This window comes from Oryx dammah, unplaced genomic scaffold (assembly GCF_014754425.2).
Source record: "Oryx dammah isolate SB20612 unplaced genomic scaffold, SCBI_Odam_1.1 HiC_scaffold_26, whole genome shotgun sequence".
Taxonomy (NCBI): Eukaryota; Metazoa; Chordata; class Mammalia; order Artiodactyla; family Bovidae; genus Oryx; species Oryx dammah.
The window spans coordinates 83,703,725-83,722,155 of NW_024070210.1; the positions used below are offsets into that span (position 1 = coordinate 83,703,725).

At 46.6% G+C, this 18,431-nt stretch overlaps 1 pseudogene; it reads right to left on the reverse strand.

The window, feature by feature from the left end:
- Window positions 1-14,863: 14,863 nt before the first annotated feature.
- LOC120853742 overlaps window positions 14,864-18,431 on the reverse strand; it is a 125,878-nt pseudogene continuing 122,310 nt past the window's right edge.

Here is an 18,431-nt window from a genome sequence, read left to right on the forward strand (position 1 = left end):
CAATACCCTCCCACATACTCTCAATTTGAGCTGAAAGATGCCAGAAAGGCTCATGCCCAGAAGCTAAATAGAAGCCATGTGCAGGTCCTTCCTTTGTTCTGATTGTAGGTGGCACCCTTGAGTACCAGCAGTGCCCAATGGGTAAGCTCTGGCTCAGGAAAAATTGGGACCTGTAGAAGGACATTTGGGTGTGATGGGCAAGGAGAAGGTTTCTGGCATCCTGTGAGTGAATGACGAGTGTGTGGGCTGAGAGGCTGCCTTGATACCAGCCAACAAATTTTGACGTCCACTTCCTTGACCTTGCAGAACCCAGCAGCGGTGACCACTTCTTCTTGGTAAACCACTGAGCGCAGGGGTCTGTGTTTCCTTCTCGGTGTCCTTTGTAGGCCAGACCTCCTCCTGAGTGGTAAATGCCCACCCCTACTCCACCTGAGTGCATTCCATCCACTTCAGCCTTGTGGAGGAGGGACAGGCTCCTCATCAATTGCTTCTGAGACAATAGCTCAGTGACCACCCAGACCAGACAACTCAGAGGGGGCTCTTGGCAGATTTCACAGTCACACCAAGACTGGAACCCAGAGAGCCACTCATCTGTGTACCTCACAGCCCCCCTCAAGGTTAAAATTTCCTCTACTGAATCCACTGGGTAACTTCTTCTCCAGCCCTCCCCATCTCAGTAACCAACAGTGTCTACCAAGGCACCCAAGCCACAGAAAGCCAGACATCTCCTTCTTCATGCTCCAGAGCCAAACCACCTCCAAACCGGTCATTTTACCATATAGAAATCTCTTGGATCTCCGTACTCGTCTCCATCTTGGCAACCTGAGACATCCCTTGTTTGGAAAAATACATGCAGGGGTGCGTGTGTGTGTCCTCAGTCATGTTCAACTTTTTGTAACCGATGCACTGTTGCCCACCAGGCTCCTCTGTCCATGGAATTCTCCAGGAAAGAATGCTGGAATGCATTGCCATTTCCTTCTCCGGGGGATCTTCTTGACCCAGGGATCAAACACACAACTCCTACATTGGCAGGTGAATTCTTTACCACTGCGCCAGCTGGCACATACCCATTTTCCTAGTACCTGGTTAAATTCACCTCTCAAGTCTCGGCTCAAGTTACATTCCAAGAAACAATCATGAGACCATCACCAGGAGGATGGCTGGCAGGGGACATTGTGCATTGAAACATTTTTCTACCCCATATTGAAAATTGACTCAATTCCCCACAGCCTCGTGGTCCCTGCTAGACAGAAGCTGAGTGATAAAAGCTTATGCTGTGGTCATATTTCCAGAGGCAGAAACTTTCCCACTCAGTGGGGGTGAGGTCTAAGAAATCTCCAAATTCTGTCAGCCCTGCTGAGAATCACATCTCGCTTCAACAGAAAGCTCCCAGGAAATGAACTGGAAAACTTGCTGAGCACGAACCAGGAGGCTGGGCTCCAGCTCGGGGCAGGGGAGGCTATACATTGTGATCCGAGGTAAGTAAAGCCTTGGAGGTTCCCTGGAGGAGCAGGGGAGGCGTGGACATGCCACCACCTTAATGATGCCAACATCTCATGTACAGAAGGGACTTTCAGAGGCTGAGTTCATGACGGGAAGTCAGGCTGGGTCTGGCTTAGAAGTCAGGCACCTTTGAGGCCTCTGAGAGCTTAGGCAAGGTTTGGGGCCCAGGTGTGACACCAAAGATGAGAATCGGGACAGTCCCTGCCATGAGGGTAGAGAAAACATCAAGCCCCACATCCTGGCCATCAGTTTATGAGTGCGGAGGAACATTCCAGAGCATCAGCAAAATCTTCAAACAGCAGTGCCAGTAGGGACCTTAGAATTCATCTAGTCCAATCCTCCATTTGATAAGCGGAGAAACTGAGTCTAGAAAGGGCAATGGACTTGCTCGGGACAACTAAAAACTTAGTGTTGTAATTAGAGGCAGAAACCCAGTCTCCTAGATTTTTCTGCCACATCAAACTACCTTCAAATTTGGATGGCTCAGAACTGTCACCCTGCCTGCCTGTCATTTCTGCACGCTGATGGCCACCTGGGAAGGCCAAGGAGAAGCTGGTGAAGAGTTGGAACTGGCATCTCCTGAGCTGGACATGTGTTGAATGAATGCAGGAAGAGGGCACACCCTGAACTAACATTTACTGAGCACACATCACGTGCCAGATACTGTGCTGTCTGTGCAGGACCTCATTGTGCTGGATTAAAAATAGCTACACCTTTTTGCTTATTCTTCCATCAGAAGGTGAAATGTAATCCTTAAATCTAGGCTGGTCTTAGTGACTTACTTGACCAAATAACAGATCTCTAGAATGCAGTGGAAGTGACATGCCAGGACTTCTGCAGCTAAGCCATGAGATGCCTTGCAGCTTCTGCAGGGGTTTCTTGGTCTCAGGGTACACCCTCTCAGCACCCCATTTTGTGAGAAGCCCAAGCACTTGGGGGAGGCTACATGTGACCATTTGGGAGGACAGCCCCAGCCAAGCTCTCAGCCAAGAACCACATCAAATGGCAGCCATGGGAGTGAACTCAGTCTTCCTTAAAAGGCGCAACCCCAGAGTGAAGGAAACATGGAAATGGGGCAAGGAAGGAGGAAAAGCAATACAAGGTGGGGTGTCCCAGTGTGTCCCAGTGAAGATATACACGTGGTATATCTTCAGCGTGTGGAATTGCTGAGCCTGGGAACAAGCCATTGCAGGGGAAATGGATGGGAGGGATCTATCTTCTGGCTCCTGTCTCTCGAAGTCTAAGGTTAGCGCTACAGGAAATTAACATGCGTGTGTGCGTGCTGAGTCGCTTTAGTCACGTCCAACTCTTTGCAACCCTGTGGACTAGTAGCCTGCCAGATTCCTATGTCCACAGGATTCTCCAGGCAAGAATACTGGAGTGGGTTGCCATGCCCTCCTCCAGGGGATCTTTCTGACCCAGGGATCGAATCCACATCTCAAGTCTCCTGTACTGGCAAGCAGGTGCTTTACCACTAGCGCCACCTGGGAAGCCCCAGGAAATGAATATTCCCCTGAAAATTTGGGCTGCATTGGAACTTTCCAAACAGTTTCTGGGAAAGCCAGGTCCTGCACCCCATGCCTCAGCACTTCATCTGAGCACAGAGTGACGCAAAGACCTCTGTGGGTCCACTCGGGCACCAGAGCCACCGTAGCTCCAACCACAGTGAACATGATGGGGTCCATGCCAAAGCCAGGCCCTCCCTGCAGAGGGGGCTGAGGCAGCAGGTGGGCTGAAGAGTGAGAGGCTGGGATTTTCCACTGAGCAAGTGCCAAGGGCGGGAGGAAGAGCAAGACTAAGCAGCTCTGAGAAGAACAGAAACTAATGTACGCCTGTGCATGCTCAGTTGCTCAGTCGTGTCCAACATTTTGTGACCCCGTGAACTGTAGCCCACGTCTCTTTCATCTCCTGTATTGACAGGCTGTTTCTTTACCACTATGCCACCTGGGAAGCAGAGCTGATATGAAAACAGGTCACCCCTCAATAGCTGGGGAGGCATCATCGCTGGAGAACAAAGAGGCTGCAGGAGTTAAGACCCTACAGAAACACCAGGGCTGGCCCAGCAGCCTCCCACACCGGGTGCAGCTCATGACGGGCTCCCTCCCTCGGGCCCCGTGCATCCTGTGTCTCGCAGCTCACGTTCTCTACAAGCAGCCCCTGAGAAGAGGATTCATGGGAAGGTTGTTGCTTAGGTAATTGATTTCTCCCTCACAGGAGAAATCAGTCAAGGATTGGGGGAAGCCGGACGGGGTGGAGAGCAAGCCAAGCTGGGGTGGCACATGACCTTGGCAGAGCCCCACAGAGGGTAACCTCAGCCTGATCCCGCAGGGAACTCTGCCGTGTGAGTCGCTCCTGAGAGTCATTTCAATTCAGACAAGAGAGCTCAGCTTCCATATGTCCCCACCATCCATCATCAGTCAAGAGCCACCAGTGGGGGGCTTAAATTCCCAGGCACTTCTAGCTCTCTGCTAACCTCTGAAAAAAGAGCTGCTGGCAGATGAAAGCAAAGGCTTGCCAGAGGTGGACAAAGGAATGAGAGGGATCCCAGTGAAGCCCCAGAAGCTTGCTGTTCTATAGCATGTCCACAGCGCCCTGTGCTGAGGAAAAGGAAGCTGTGGCCTGTTTTCATAGACTACAAGCTCTGCTCCTGAAAGCTGAGTTCTCAGAACTCCAGGGTTGTTTCTGAAGTGCAGTGTGGGGTTGTATGTGACACACTTCTGTCTCGGGTGTTGAAAATCCACCCGGCATTGGCAGGCAATAAAAAGACGTGATGGGACCAAAAACCCTGCAGGTTCGATGATATGATGATGGTGGTGGTAGTGATGAGACGTGCTGGTGTCTCATTTGCTCTAAGTCCCAAGCGCCTTAGATGTTTTCCTGACTTTGGATCTCCAGAGTCAGCAGCTTGGGCTGTAAGGGAGGAGCTGGATCTGTGAGTAGAAGGCCAGGTTCCCCTGGGCCCCATAGAACACTGAACCATGCCACAGCTATTCAGGACTATGTAAGTGGTGATGTTCTCCTCTTTTTCGCCTTAACAGCTTTGTCTAATCAATCAGTAAATATTGATGGTAATTGACGATACTAATAACATCAGTCATGGTAATAGCAGACACCAACGTGGAACTTACTACTTGCTGTCCTAGGTCATTTTCCTACATTAACTCACTTAATCCCCACAGCTACCCCAGGAGGTAGGGATTGCTGAGATCCTCATTTTTACAGAGAAGGAAACTGAGGCACACTACAGTACATGAACTTGCCCAGTTACACAACCAGGCAGTGGAGGGCCTGGGGTGGGATGCCAGGCAGCCTGGTCCTAGAGTCTAGGCTTATAAAACATCCTTTCCCACCTCTCTTGGCCACAGAGCCCTTCACAAGGTTGGTGTGGCAGACTATGCTTTTCCAAGATCAGTTCAGTTCAGTTCAGTCTCTCAGTCATGTCCAACTCTTTGCAACCCCATGAACTGCAGCACGCCAGGCCTCCCTGTCCATCACCAACTCCCAGAATTCACTCAAACTCATGTCCATCGAGCCGGTGATGCCATCCAGCCATCTCATCCTCTGTCGTCCCCTTCTCCTCCTGCCCCTAATCCCTCCCAGCATCAGAGTCTTTTCCAATGAGTCCACTCTTTGCATGAGGTGGCCAAAGTATTGGAGTTTCAGCTTTAGCATCAGTCCTTCCAAAGAACACCCAAGACTGATCTCCTTTAGAATGGACTGGTTGGATCTCCAAAGCCAAATCTCCTGACCTACATATTCTGCTTATAACAGTACTTAGATTCCTTCCATTAAGCAATGGAGTCTATGTTCCCTCTCCTTTGAAACTGGGCAGGCTTTTGTGATTGGTTCGACTGATAGAATAACAACAGAAGTGACTTTGTAACTTCCGAAGGTCAGAAAAGGGGCCCAGGAGCCTTCCCTGGAGGTCTAGTTAAGACTCTGTACTCCAATGCAGGGGACACGGGTTCAATCTCTGTTTGGGGAACTAAGATCCAATATGCTGCGTGACAAGGCCAAAAAAACAAACCAAAAACAAAAAAATCTGGATCTGCCCAACTCTTAAGCTCATGCTTACGAACATACTCTCCAGAGTTTCCCTGGTAGTCTGATGGCTAAGACTCCGTGCTCTCAATTTCAGGGCTCCAGGTTTGGACAGAGGAGTTTGGTAGGCTACAGTCCATGGAGTCGCAAAGAGTCAGACAGGACTGAGCAACTAAGCACAGCACAGGACGGCAAGGAACTAGATCCCATGTGCCACGACTAAAAATCCCACATGCTGCAACCGGGACCTGGGGCAGCCAAATAAATAAATATTTTTAAAATAAAAAGCACACACTTTCCTAGAAGATATTCTCCCCAGTGGATGTCACAATCAGAGCCAAGTACCTGAAAGGTTACTCTGGCACCATAAGCAAGATGGATTTGGGATAGCAGAGTGGGAAGCAAAAGCCAGTTAGGAGATGGTAGCAATTGTCTTGATGACAGGTCATGAGGGTCTTTCTTCTCTAGGGTGAGATCACAGTCTTGAGAAGCCCAGGGACAAGAGATAAAAATTCTCTGTATGCATCTCTAAAAGAATAAAAAAGTTGCAGGGGTAACGTTCAAGCCTTGGAATCTGAATCTAGGTCTCATGATGAGGCTTGTCCTTCTTCCTCAGGGTTTCCTTCCAGAAGGAAGAGCCAAAAAATATAATCTCAGATCCTCCTTGACCTTTTAAAATTGCAGCATGAAAAATGAGGAACACACATGTAGACACCCCCAAATCACTATCTATTGGGTTTTCTGAAGAACAAATTCAGTAGAAGAAATGACCCTGAGACTGGTTTTGACATATGGTGCTTGACTCTAAAAGTCTGAGGTTCTCATACCCACTCACCAACTGTGTGGCCTTGGATGAGCCACTTCCCCGTCTTGAAAATCACAGCCGGTACTGTCGTTCTGTGTCTGTCTCAGTCCATCTCAAACTCGCTGAAGGAGACTGTGGTCCTAAGGGCTGTGAAGATTTGATTATATGTGCCTGCGTACTAAGTCCCTCCAGTCACGTCCGACTCTTTGTGACCCCAGGGACTGTAGCCCACCAGGCTCCTGTGTCCATGGGATTCTCCAGGCAAGAATACTGGAGTGGGTTGCCATGCCCTCCTCCAGGGGATCTTCCCTGACCCAGGGATCGAACCCATGTCTCTTATCTCTCCTGCACTGGCAGGAGGGTTCTTTGCCACTAGCGCCACCTAGGAAGCCCCAGATTTGATTGTATGGTTGGACACAATCCTGCACTCTTCCTGCATCCGCTTTCTTTATAATGTGACCATGTATCTCCTCCCATCATGAAGGGGATACAGCCTCAACTCCCACCTTGAATCTGAGCTGGCCTTGTGACTTTCTTTGGCTAATAGGATGTGATGAAAGTGACAATGTCAGTTTCAAGTACAACCTTCAGTAGGCTTATGCGCTCCTGTGCTTTCTCTTAGAACCAGGCACCTGCCACATGAACTAGCCCGAGCTAGGCTGCTGGAGGGTGAGAGAGCCGAGGCATCCCACCCTAGACCAGCTCATAACCAAGTGGCCCCACACATGCGAGGGTGTCCAGCCTGTATCAGCAGAGCTACCCAGCTGACCACAGGTGAGATGAGATGAGTGCCTGTGAACCTGGATAGTTGTGAATGATAATGAATGATTGCTTTAAGCCATCAGGTTTTGTTTGGAGTGCTTGGTTAGATAGCAGTGGTTAATTGATGGCAATGCCAAAAGGACTTTGGCAGCTCAAAACTGTCATTACCAGAGAGCCTCTCAAAAGTCCCATGGATTCAGATTTGGCATCTCTACTTCATGTGGCAGGACACTAATAGGGGATGTGGTTTCTCTTATGCCCATAACCAGTAAGCCGTAAATTTGGAATTTGGAGCCAGCCTACAGAATACACATCCTATGTTCTTTCCACCACGCTTCACTGAATGCTGAGGATTCTTAGGCAACTGTATGGTTTCTAGCCCTTGGCTGACTCCATGTACCATCTTGCTCTGTTATCATGTCAGTGAGTAGAAGGGAGACATACCATGCCCGTTGGCCAAGCCTCCTGAACCACAGACAATGGGGAGAAGCTCACCTGCAGCGCCCAGTTCTTCTTCCTTGCCCTCCGCCTTGCCGTGGGTGGAAGGCATGCTTGGAAATGCCATCTCAGGAAACTCTGTGGTCTTCAGGACACTGGGGATGGTGAACTATTCTACAGACAAATCTGAGAAGCCACAGTAACCCCAAGGAGCAGAGATGATGACCTGAGATGATCAGAGCAGGGGAAGGTCTCCCATCCAAGACCCATACCCAAGGGAAGGGCTCTATAAGCCCTGACACTTGACCCTGGGCTCACCCTACCACCAGCTGGCTGAGTCTCTGACCAAGGCCACCTTCTTCTCTGAGCCTGTTTCTTCATCTGTATGGGAGTCCCCACCACCTTTAGGATTCTGCATAGCATGATCTTTGGGGCCCAAGCCACTGCCAGATTTTGAGGCTCCCTGTATATAAAGAAATGCCAAAGTTGCCAAAACAGAGTTACAAAAATCATGGTGTGCTTTAATTCTTACAATGACCAAATTAATCCTTTGAACCTCTCACCCCATCCAACCCACTACATTTCTACTGATCATCAGTGACAATGGCAAGACTCTTAAGTGGAGGTCATTTGTAAGTGGATCCTGAACTTGAAGGTGAGAGTCACTTTCTGCTGTGGCTCAGTGAATATCAGGGGCAGGAAGAGAGTGATGTGAACCTCTGTTTGGCCACCTTTTAAGACAGGGGCCCAGCTGGGCCCAAGGCCAAGGCTTCCGTGGTCTTGGATCCCTTAGACAGAGCAGTGGCCAGCTCCTGTAGGCACAGTGAAATGCCTACTTTGCATCTGAACTGGAAGAGAGTATCGCTGCAGAACAGATACAATAAAACAGATCATGGAAAATTTAATGGCCCGTGGTCGGCAATCACTGAATTATTTATGCCATCTCTGCCTCTTCCGAATCCTCAATTGCTCTGCCCCCAGCAATGCATCCCTGGCTGTTTGCAGACTGCAGGGTAACAGGGCCTGGAAAGAAAATGGGGCCCAGTAGCCAAGAGGCTGGAGGTTTCTGGGTAACCTTGGGCCAAAATTGCTTCCCATCTCTTGGCTTCATCTTCTCATCTGCCAAATTAGGGGGTTCTTTTCCATGAGCTAATAACAACTTAAATTTATGCCACTCTTTTTTTTCATAGATGACTTCCATGGCCCTTCATCCTGTCCCACCCCTTGGGAGGCAGGCAGGACTGATATTACTATCATTCCCTTTTTCCAAAAAACAACCCGAAGTTCAAAATTGTGAAAAGCCTTGGCCAAAGTCAAAAGGACAAAAAGTGGTGGAGAGATTTCCCAATTCAACCTGTGTATAGACAGCACACAGACTTTAAATTCTCTCCTTACCAAAGTCCAACTGGAAAAAAGTCAGAAAAGATACTCAGAGAAAAAGTAAATTCATATTAGACAACAAGAAAGGATACTATTAATGAACCAAAATATGGGAGAATTTCTGAAAGGTTGCAGGAATCAGAGTTCAGTTCAGTTCATTTGCTCAGTCATGTCCAACTCTTTGCGACCCCATGGACTACAGCATGCCAAGCTTCCCTGTCCATCACCAACTCCCAGAGCTGTTCAAACTCATGTCCATTGAGTCAGTGATGCCATCCAACCATCCCATCCTCTGTCATCCCCTTTTCCTCCTGCCTTCAATCTCTCCCAGCATCAGGGACCTTTCTTCACATCATGTGGCCAAAGTACTGGAGTTTCAGCTTCAGCATCAGTCCTTCCAATGAATATTCAGGACTGATTTCCTTTAGGATGGATTGGTTGGATCTCCTTGCAGTCCAAGGGACTCTCAAGAGTCTTCTCCAACAACACAGTTCAAAAGGAATATGGGATCCAGTTGATTGAGAACCAGAGCAAAGAATATGTCACTCCTTGCAGGCCCAGAAGGGACTTGTCACTGAAGCTGGAGCCTCAGAGAAATAGCTACAAAAACAAGGATGCTTTGGGGCAAATGAAACTGCTGGATTCATAGCTGGGCCAGTCGTTCCAGGCCCTTCTTAGAAGTAGAGAACCACTGGCCTTGGCATTCAATCCCAGGAAAAAGTCAAGAACACTGTCAAAATGGGGGGTTCTGCAGGGATTTCTGTAGCCTTGCCCTTCCTGACCTCCTCCACTGACTCAGGGGGTAAAAATGAAGGAGAGAGAGTCGAGGGTGGGGAAAAAAACATGGTCTGTTCTAACAATGTGTCTCTCTATCTGTATTAGCATATCCATGACTGATACATGGGATCATGATGTTAGTGCCGTGTGGGGGTTGCATTGGTTTATACAGCACTTTCCCCTGCATCCTGTGATGTGTGCCACCAAGTAATAGCAGCTGAATGCAACACAAGCTGAACCCAGGAGCACAGCGCACAGGACGTGCAACCACACTCCCGCTCACGGTCACGGCATTGTCTTGGAAGGGTTTACTACATGGTGCTCTGTGCTCTCTGTGTATTTTGCTCTCATTTTCATAATTCAGAAACCTACAACCAGACTTTCCTGGTTGTCCAGTGGTTAAGATTCTATGCTTCCACATCAGGGGGCATGGGTTTGATCCCTGGTTAGGGAACTAAAATTCCAAATGCCTTAAGGGCCAGCCAAAACAACAACAACAAAAAGCCAGCAATCTATCTCATATCTCCTTCTATCATGATACTCTTGCTTAAAAAAAAAAAAAAGTTAAGCCTTATATTTACTGTAAATTTTTTTTGTTGTTGTTAGCAATTTATCATGTACTTTTTTTAAACCCCAGCATTTCAACAACTTGGGTTGCTATTACTTTTGTGAATGATCCAATGGTAATGTGGCTTGACTTTTGAGTAACTTATCCCTACCCCTGTTTTCCCCATTAGTCCTCTTCTTTTTGATGTGCAATTTGAAGAATTTAAGGATTTTTGGCATCTCATAAATCAAAATCTCTGTAACTGAGGCTTTCCACATTCAGAGGACAGTCATCTTACTTCAGCAATGGTGGCAGGTCAGGAGCCTGCATTTCTGCTCCTTGTCAGCAAACCTCACCCAGACAGTTCCAGGACCCCAGACCCATGTAGGAGAGAGGCCTATTCCAGAAGATCTATATAAACATATATCCACACAGAGGAAAGTCCCATCCTGAGCCAGTACTTATCAATCTAGCTTTTCATTCACACACACTAATGGATGCCTGAGAATGACTAAGTTCTGAGGCAAACAACCACAGAAAAGAGAAGGATCAAAGAGAACAGAGCAACTGAGAAGGAAAAACAAAGATGACACAGCAAACAGAAAACAAATGCTAATTCACTGACTGTTACATGCATAAAACAAAAGCAACTTGCCATGGTGGGGGTGGGGTTGGGTGGGAGGGAAACAGGAGCAAACAAAATTTAAAAGTTCTTAGAATTAGAAACTGGCTGAAATGGAGAACTTAATAAAGGGGCTGAAGAGAGGAAAGACCAAATCAAACAATAAAGTCTAGGAACTGTATCAGAATATAGATTAAAATGTCAAAGTGGTTTTTAAGATGAGGAAAGACAAAAGGAGATGGAGGCTAGATCTCAGAAAGCCAATATTCAAATAATAGGAATTTTAGACAAGAACTGAAGCCATGAAAGGGAGGAAGTGTTAGTCATTCAGTCATGTCCAACTCTTTGTGACTGTAGCCTGCCAGGCTCCTCTGTCCAAGGAATTCCTCCGGCAAGAATACTGGAGTGGGTTGCCATTCCCTTCTCCAGGGGATCTTCCCAACCCAGGGATTGACCCTGAGTCTCCTGCATTGCAGAAAGATTCTTGACCGGCTGTTCAGTTCAGTTCAGTTCAGTCGCTCAGTCGTGTCCAACTCTTTGCAACCCCATAAATTGCAGCACGCCAGGCCTCCCTGTCCATCACCAACTGCCGGAGTTCACTCAAACTCATGTCCATCGAGCTGGTGATGCCATCCAGCCATCTCATCCTCTGTCGTCCCCTTCTCCTCCTGCCCCCAATCCCTCCCAGCATCAGAGTCTTTTCCAATGAGTCAACTGTTCTCATGAGGTGGCCAAAGTATTGGAGTTTCAGCTTTAGCATCATTCCTTCTAAACAACACTCAGGACTGATCTCCTTTAGAATGGACTGGTTGGATCTCCTTGCAGTCCAAGAGCCAAGGATTAATCAAGTAATAACAGGAAACTCTCCTTGGCTGTTGAAAGACAGGATTTTTTTTTTTTTTTTTTTTTTTGGTTAAAAGTTGTCATTCCATTATCAAGATTCTTTTGTTTATCTTGAGGGAAACCAAATTAAATCTTGTAAAGAGAAAATGAATGTATTGTCTGATATGACTCCTGTCTCCCCTGCCCCCAGAGATTCATGATTTGACATTCATTCATTCTCTCTCTCTCTTTCTCTCTTTCACTCTCATCCTCCCCTCTGACTCCCTGGGTTGGGTTCATGCCCAGGCAGGATCTTTAGTTGTTGTGGCCAAGAAGTCCTCTAGAAGTTCAAGTCTTACTTCTTCCTTCCACCAAACCCAGATAAAAAAAAAAAAAAGCATAATCCTCTTTCTCAGCATCTAAATCATCTCTAAAAAGTACTCTGATTGGCCTGACCTGGATCACATGTCCATACCTGAACCAATCTCCTGGCTGGAGAAAAAGAACCCTCAGATTGGATCCTCTTCATTAACAGAAGTCACGTGAAGAAAGTGAGACCATGGTAGTTCCCAAGGGAAAGAGAAGCAGGCCAACCAGAAAAGCAGAAGCCTTCTACTGTTCTCACCACAGAGCCGGTGCAGTGAAAAAAGATGCACACTTTGCAACCAATTGGAAACGTTTCTGAAGCCCAGTGATCAAGAGGAAATCGTAAACCTTCTTAAGGGAAAAAATGGAAAATATCTAAAAATAAATAGCAATCAAACTGCATTAGATGTTTTTCTTATACGATAGAACTTTCTAGAAGGCAACTGAACAGTCACTACAACAATCTGAAAGGAAACTGAGTTGGAATCTCTTATTTAAGTGCAAGGTCACAGTGAAGACATTTCAAAATATTCAAGGACTCAAATTTACTAGCTTTGTAACTCCACCTATGTTATACACATTTTCTTTTTTTTAACATGAAAATAGGAATACACTTTTACTAATCTACAAAAAATTTTTTCCTAAGGCATATCCATAAAGATTTTATAATATAAGGAGGCATATTGCTCAGGAAGAAGGGGTTCTACAAGAAAAGCACTTACTAAGTTAGCAACTCTGAGAATGACCAGGTCAGAGATGAATTAAATACCCAACTTCAGAAGGGATGGGAAGGTTTAAAAAAAGAAAAGCTTAAGAAAACACTTACTGTTAATATGGACATTTCTTTATCATCTAGTGTATTTGACAGAAATTAACCTTTTCAAAGTTTTACCCATGACACTTTCAATAATTAGTATAAATTCATCTCCATATTTTGTCAAAAGTGTTTTCACCTTTTAATAATAACAAGTGTTCCACACACTCCAGTCCAGTGCCCTCAACCAGAGGATACTTCGCCAGAGGGAAAACATATAAATTCTGTTCAAAATCTCACCAAAGCAAATACACTGATTTTTTTTCTAAGCAAGGCTTTATTGGGGCCCCTGCTGCAGCGAGAACAAGCTAGAATAAGCAACAGTTTCCTTTGCTGGCACACCTCTTCGAGGAGAGACAAAGTTGTTCCTTACACGGGGTGAGGGTGAAGGTTATCCAGGGGTCAGTTTGGAGGGGTGCCTTAGGTGGTTTGCACACTTTAGGTGGTATTGTGGTGTGGATGGTGGTGGGGTGGGGGCGGTGCGCTTGCCCTTTTCCCTGCTTTTGCTCCCAGCTCTTCAAAAGTGGCAGTTAGGTTTTTGGTATCTTTGTATCTTTTGTCCAGAATTGGCCCCAAATGTACACGCATACAGTTATTTTTAGCCCCTTATAGTTTCTTTGTATTTTGTTGCTCTAGGAAAGATGTGCCCAGGTGCAATCGTTACAGCACTTCAGCAAAAGGTCCCAGGTCCCAGCCTGTCTCACTCCCCTCGAGAGAATATACACTCTTAGGCTTAAGAGATAAGGAGCTGAAAAGTGAAAGTGAAGTCGCTCAGTTGTGTGCGACTCTTTGCGACCCCATGGATGGTAACCTACCAGGCTCCACGGTCCATGGGATTTTCCAGGCAAGAATACTGGAGTGGGCTGCCATTTCCTTCTCCAGGGGATCTTCCCAACCCAGGGATCAAACCCGGGTCTCCTGCATTGCAGACAGACGCTTTACCGTCTGAGCACCGAAATTTTCTCCTAAAACTTCTTCTACTGGACAAGAGCCATTTGACCCTAGCCTACCCTAGAGGTGTACAAGTCCCTCATTGACTATTCCAAGGACCTGTAGGAACCTGGGCCACTTTCTGCTGGAATGGACAAAATCTCACTATGAAATCAGAAAGGTTGATCCAAAGAGCTGAGATGTTACCCTCGTGCATTATGACATACAGTACAATATTAGGTCATGAACATGAGTTAATAAATTTATGATGCATTAAATGGCAATGTTTCATGAAGGAGGCTGAACTGCTCTTCATATCTGAAACTAAGTTAGCAAGTGTCTGCATTTCCTAACCTTGGAAGCTGCAGTCTTCTTAAGGACAAAGGTCCAGTGCTCAGTGTTCTTAGCCCAACAATGCAACTTAGTTCACAAGATATTTTGGCAACTTTTAATCTGAGCAAGAATAAGTGCTTTTGAAAAATAAGGCTTTAAGATAGCTTGCCATTTTAGGGCTGAACTTTAATAGAATGTGAAAGTTTGAACCCTTACACTTTAAACAAGAAAAACCTAGAAATTACTGATTGGTTCAAGATGGTGTTATGGAAAAACTAATCTGTAACAAAAATTTGGCATTTAGTGCGAAGGCTCCATGGTTTGAGCGAAGTTTATAAAGGTTCCCAGGGTTTATAAAGGTTCCCCACCTATCTGCAGGGCAGCAGTGGAGATGCAGACAGAAAGAACCGACTTGTGGACAAAGGGCAGGGGAAGCAGAGAGCAGGACAAATTGAGAGGGCAGCTTTGAAACATAAACATTACCATATGTAAAACAGATAGCCAGTGAAACTTGCTGTATGAGGCAGGGAGCTCAAATTCGGTGCTCTGTGACAACCTAGAGGGGTAAGGTGGGATGGGAGGTGGGAGGAAGGTTCAGGAGGGAGGGAACATATGTATACCTTGGCTGAGTCATGTTGATGTATGGCAGAAATCAAAAGAATATTGTAAAGCAATCATCCTCCAATTAAAATAAATTAATTAAATTTTAAACATTATTATAAACTAACAAGCAAAAACATTGTCTTGAGTGCCAAGCACTCCAGGTATTACACAGCCCGGATCTCTTTCGCCATAGCTAAACCCTGCAGGTAGGTAACAATAATCAGCATGTTCTCCTCTGTTTCTCAGTCATTGGCTTTATCATTCCTATGATCAAGTTTAGCCCCCATTAGGATGATAGCAGTTTAGGGACAATGATATCACACTTCAAGGTCACACTTCGCACGAACATTTTCCAGCGATGCAAATGTCACAAGAAAAAAGCAAACGAAGAAAATGCCTGTTTGTAGATAGGACAGGGGGCACAATCTATCAAAATCTTCTCGACCAGCTATATCCCATATGCCCAGACTCACTGGTTTTCCATCTGTCATGACATTAGCAGAATGACAGTGGGGATATAGTCTTCAAGAAATGCATTGCTTGCATCACTGATCAGGAGGCAAGTTTTCCCTGTAGCTCGCTCTGCCACCAGCACGCACCTGATGGCCGGCCCCTGGACCGCTCACTGAGCCCAGAGGCAGACACACTGCGGCCAGAAGCAGCGAGCTCACCGTGGGGCGGAGGGTGGTGGAGGACAGGGTGCCTGGGGCCACGGTCCACACCACCTCGTCTTCCCTCCCCCCGACTGAAAGCTGGAGCCCAACAACGGCCACCACCCAAAGCCGGGGAAAACTGCAGAGAAACAGGAAGTGGCCTCTCCACTCACATCTATCTTCCCCACCCCCATACGGTGCTGCTGCTCCCAGGCTCTGGAGTGGGACTCCACATTCTGAAAAAATGCCTTGAGGATGTACCCCAGGAAAATGAAAACAGACTCCAAGAAAGAAGACCACAGACTCCAGCAGTCATAGAACTAATCCAGGAGAACAACGAAAAGAAATACCAGTAGGACAGCTGTGAAGCTGGCCTAACGAGCAATTAGCTCCAATCAGAACCAGACATCAGAAGAGTCTGTAAAGAACAACCTCAAAGAAAACAGTGTTAGTCAGTCCTATGAGGAATACGCTAGGATGCGAAGTACTGTCATGGAATTAAGGCACGCAGCACTTCTGAGCAGCAAGGATAAGAAAGGTAATTAGTGACTCTGGGAAAGGCAATGAACTGTACATGAAAGTCACACCCCAGATTAAATGTGATCTAAATTGTGGCATGATTCTGAGCCATTAAAGAAGTGTGGGAAATTGTGCTTTGTCATTCCATAGAGCCAAGCTGCCATTGGTTAGGTAGTGTGGGAAGAAGCTGGTAACTGTTGAGTGCTTGGGACTCACACATCATCTGTGTGGTTTTGTATCAAGAGTAAGTGATAATTATTTCCTCCTGATGTGTTTGTTCTTTTTGAAAGTGATTGAATATGTCAATAATTTATCTTGACAAGTTATCCTAACAGTAGGCCTACTTTAAAAAAATTATTTTTAATTTAAAATTATATGCATAGATAGATGAGTTTAGTCTGTTTGTTTAGAAATCAGTTGTACCTTTTGATTTTTACCAGAGAAATCTTTATTTTCTTCCTAAACTAGCAATCATTAAGAAACTAGAAATCATATCATTAAAATAAAACATTACAGCTTAAACTTCTCAATTTAACTTAAAGTTAAGAAATGTGTAAGGGTTAATGTCTCTTATTTTGAAGAGAAATCTACTTGAAGTTCCATAGTGCTTTCTAACTTTAGTTTCTTCTTCTAATATTGTCCAGTGAAAGTAAATTTTATGTGTTTTCCTCAATGTTAATCATTATCTTTGGGTAATGAGATTTTAGGATGCTGGCAGATTTGGGTTTTCTTTTTTTTATATATTTTTCTGAATTTCCACATCTTCTACCATAAACTTGTATGATTTTTATAGGAAAAAGGAAAAATGGGAAGTTGAGCTATATACATTTTGATGTAGAAATATGTCTAGTACAGTTTTATAAACCCAAAAAACCAGTTGATGAGCATAACATAGTGTGTATGTGTGTGTGTGTATAGTGTGAAATCTGGAAAGATAATTGTCACTAGGGTGTGAAGTAAAGACACTAGCAGGATGAGGGGCAGGGAGTCTATCATATTTATTTGTTTCTGTTCTGAGCTATATATCTTTTTTACAGTGTGTCCATAGTCATTTAATAATTAAAGACATTTCTAAAAAGCAGTGGTGGAGGGAGGTCGACCCCTGAGCTTCCAAGTACACAAGCATGCTTACTCCCCTCCAGCTCTGGTGAGCAGCCACACAGGGAAGAACGATCTCTCTTTCTTCCTCCATGCAAAAGAACCCTCCCGAAGGAGAGGCCGTCCCATGGTAAGCAGAGAAACGCATCCAGACTTGACCCCCGTAACTGCTGCCCAGCGGGCTCTGGGGGAAGTGGCCAACGGGAGGAAGACCTGAGGCAGGGAGACCATGCACCCAGTGCTTGCCGGAGAGTGGAGCGAGCCTAGGAAGGCGGTCCTTGTGTGGAGTGGAGTCCAGAAGGGAGATGCCCACTGCTCAGGGAGGCAGTCAGCGCTGAGGTATCTGGCAGAAGACAGCGGGCTCACTCCTTCTCAGCCCGCACGCCCCCCGACCCTTCCCATCTACTCCGAGGGGTGGTGGTCATACTTACATCTTTTTGTTCACCATGGGGCATATGGAACTGACCAAGGAGGGAGTCCTATCCACTGTGCCACCAGGGGAGTCCCTTACCTACCTCTCTACTCTCAGTGCCTGTCTCTGTCTGGGGCTTCAGGCCTAGATATCAAATTATCTTCTGAACAACCCTACTTGAAAGCCCCAGGGCCTTCTCAGATTCAACCTGCCCCAAACTAAGCACCAAACCTCCAGCCTCATGTCCTGTGCTTAATCGCTCAGCTGTGTCTGACTCTTTATGACCCCATGGACTGTAGTCTGCCAGGTTCCCCTGTCCATGGGATTCTCCAGGCAAGAATACTGGAGTGGGTAGCCATTCTCTTCTCCAGGGGATCTTCCTGACCCAGCGAACAGACCTAGGTCTCCTGCATTACCCACCTGCCTTCCCTCTGGGACTTGGTTAGTTCCACTTCCGCCCATCCCACCCCACAGGCCGGAAACAGGCAGTCACCCTTCACTTTTCTCTCTCCCTGCCTCCCATGCCCAATCAATCACCAAATCCCACCCACTTCTAATTCTCTCTCCTCTTGGCACAGAACCCCACTTCTCTCCTTCCCCCTGCAACAGCAGCAGCCCCTGTCTCCATCAGCATCAAGTGGCACTGCCACCCTGGCAAGCGGCAGCCCCTCCCCAACCACAGTCCCCCTGCGGGCTCCCTTCCTCCCGTTCCTTCTTCTCAGAGTGACCTAAAACATACAAACCTGTTCCTGATATTCCCCTACTTACTACTTCCCTTGTATCTCAGTTGATAAAGAATCTGCCTGCGATGCAGGAGACCCAGATTCCATTCCTGGGTTGGGAAGATCCCCTGGAGAAGGAAATGGCAACCGGCTCCAGTATTCCTGCCTGGAGAATCCCATGGACAGAGGAGCCTGGCGGGCTACAGTCCATGGGGTCGCAAGCGTCGGACAGGACTGAGCGACTAAACCAACACCACCACAGACTTTTTGGAGGCACCCACTGC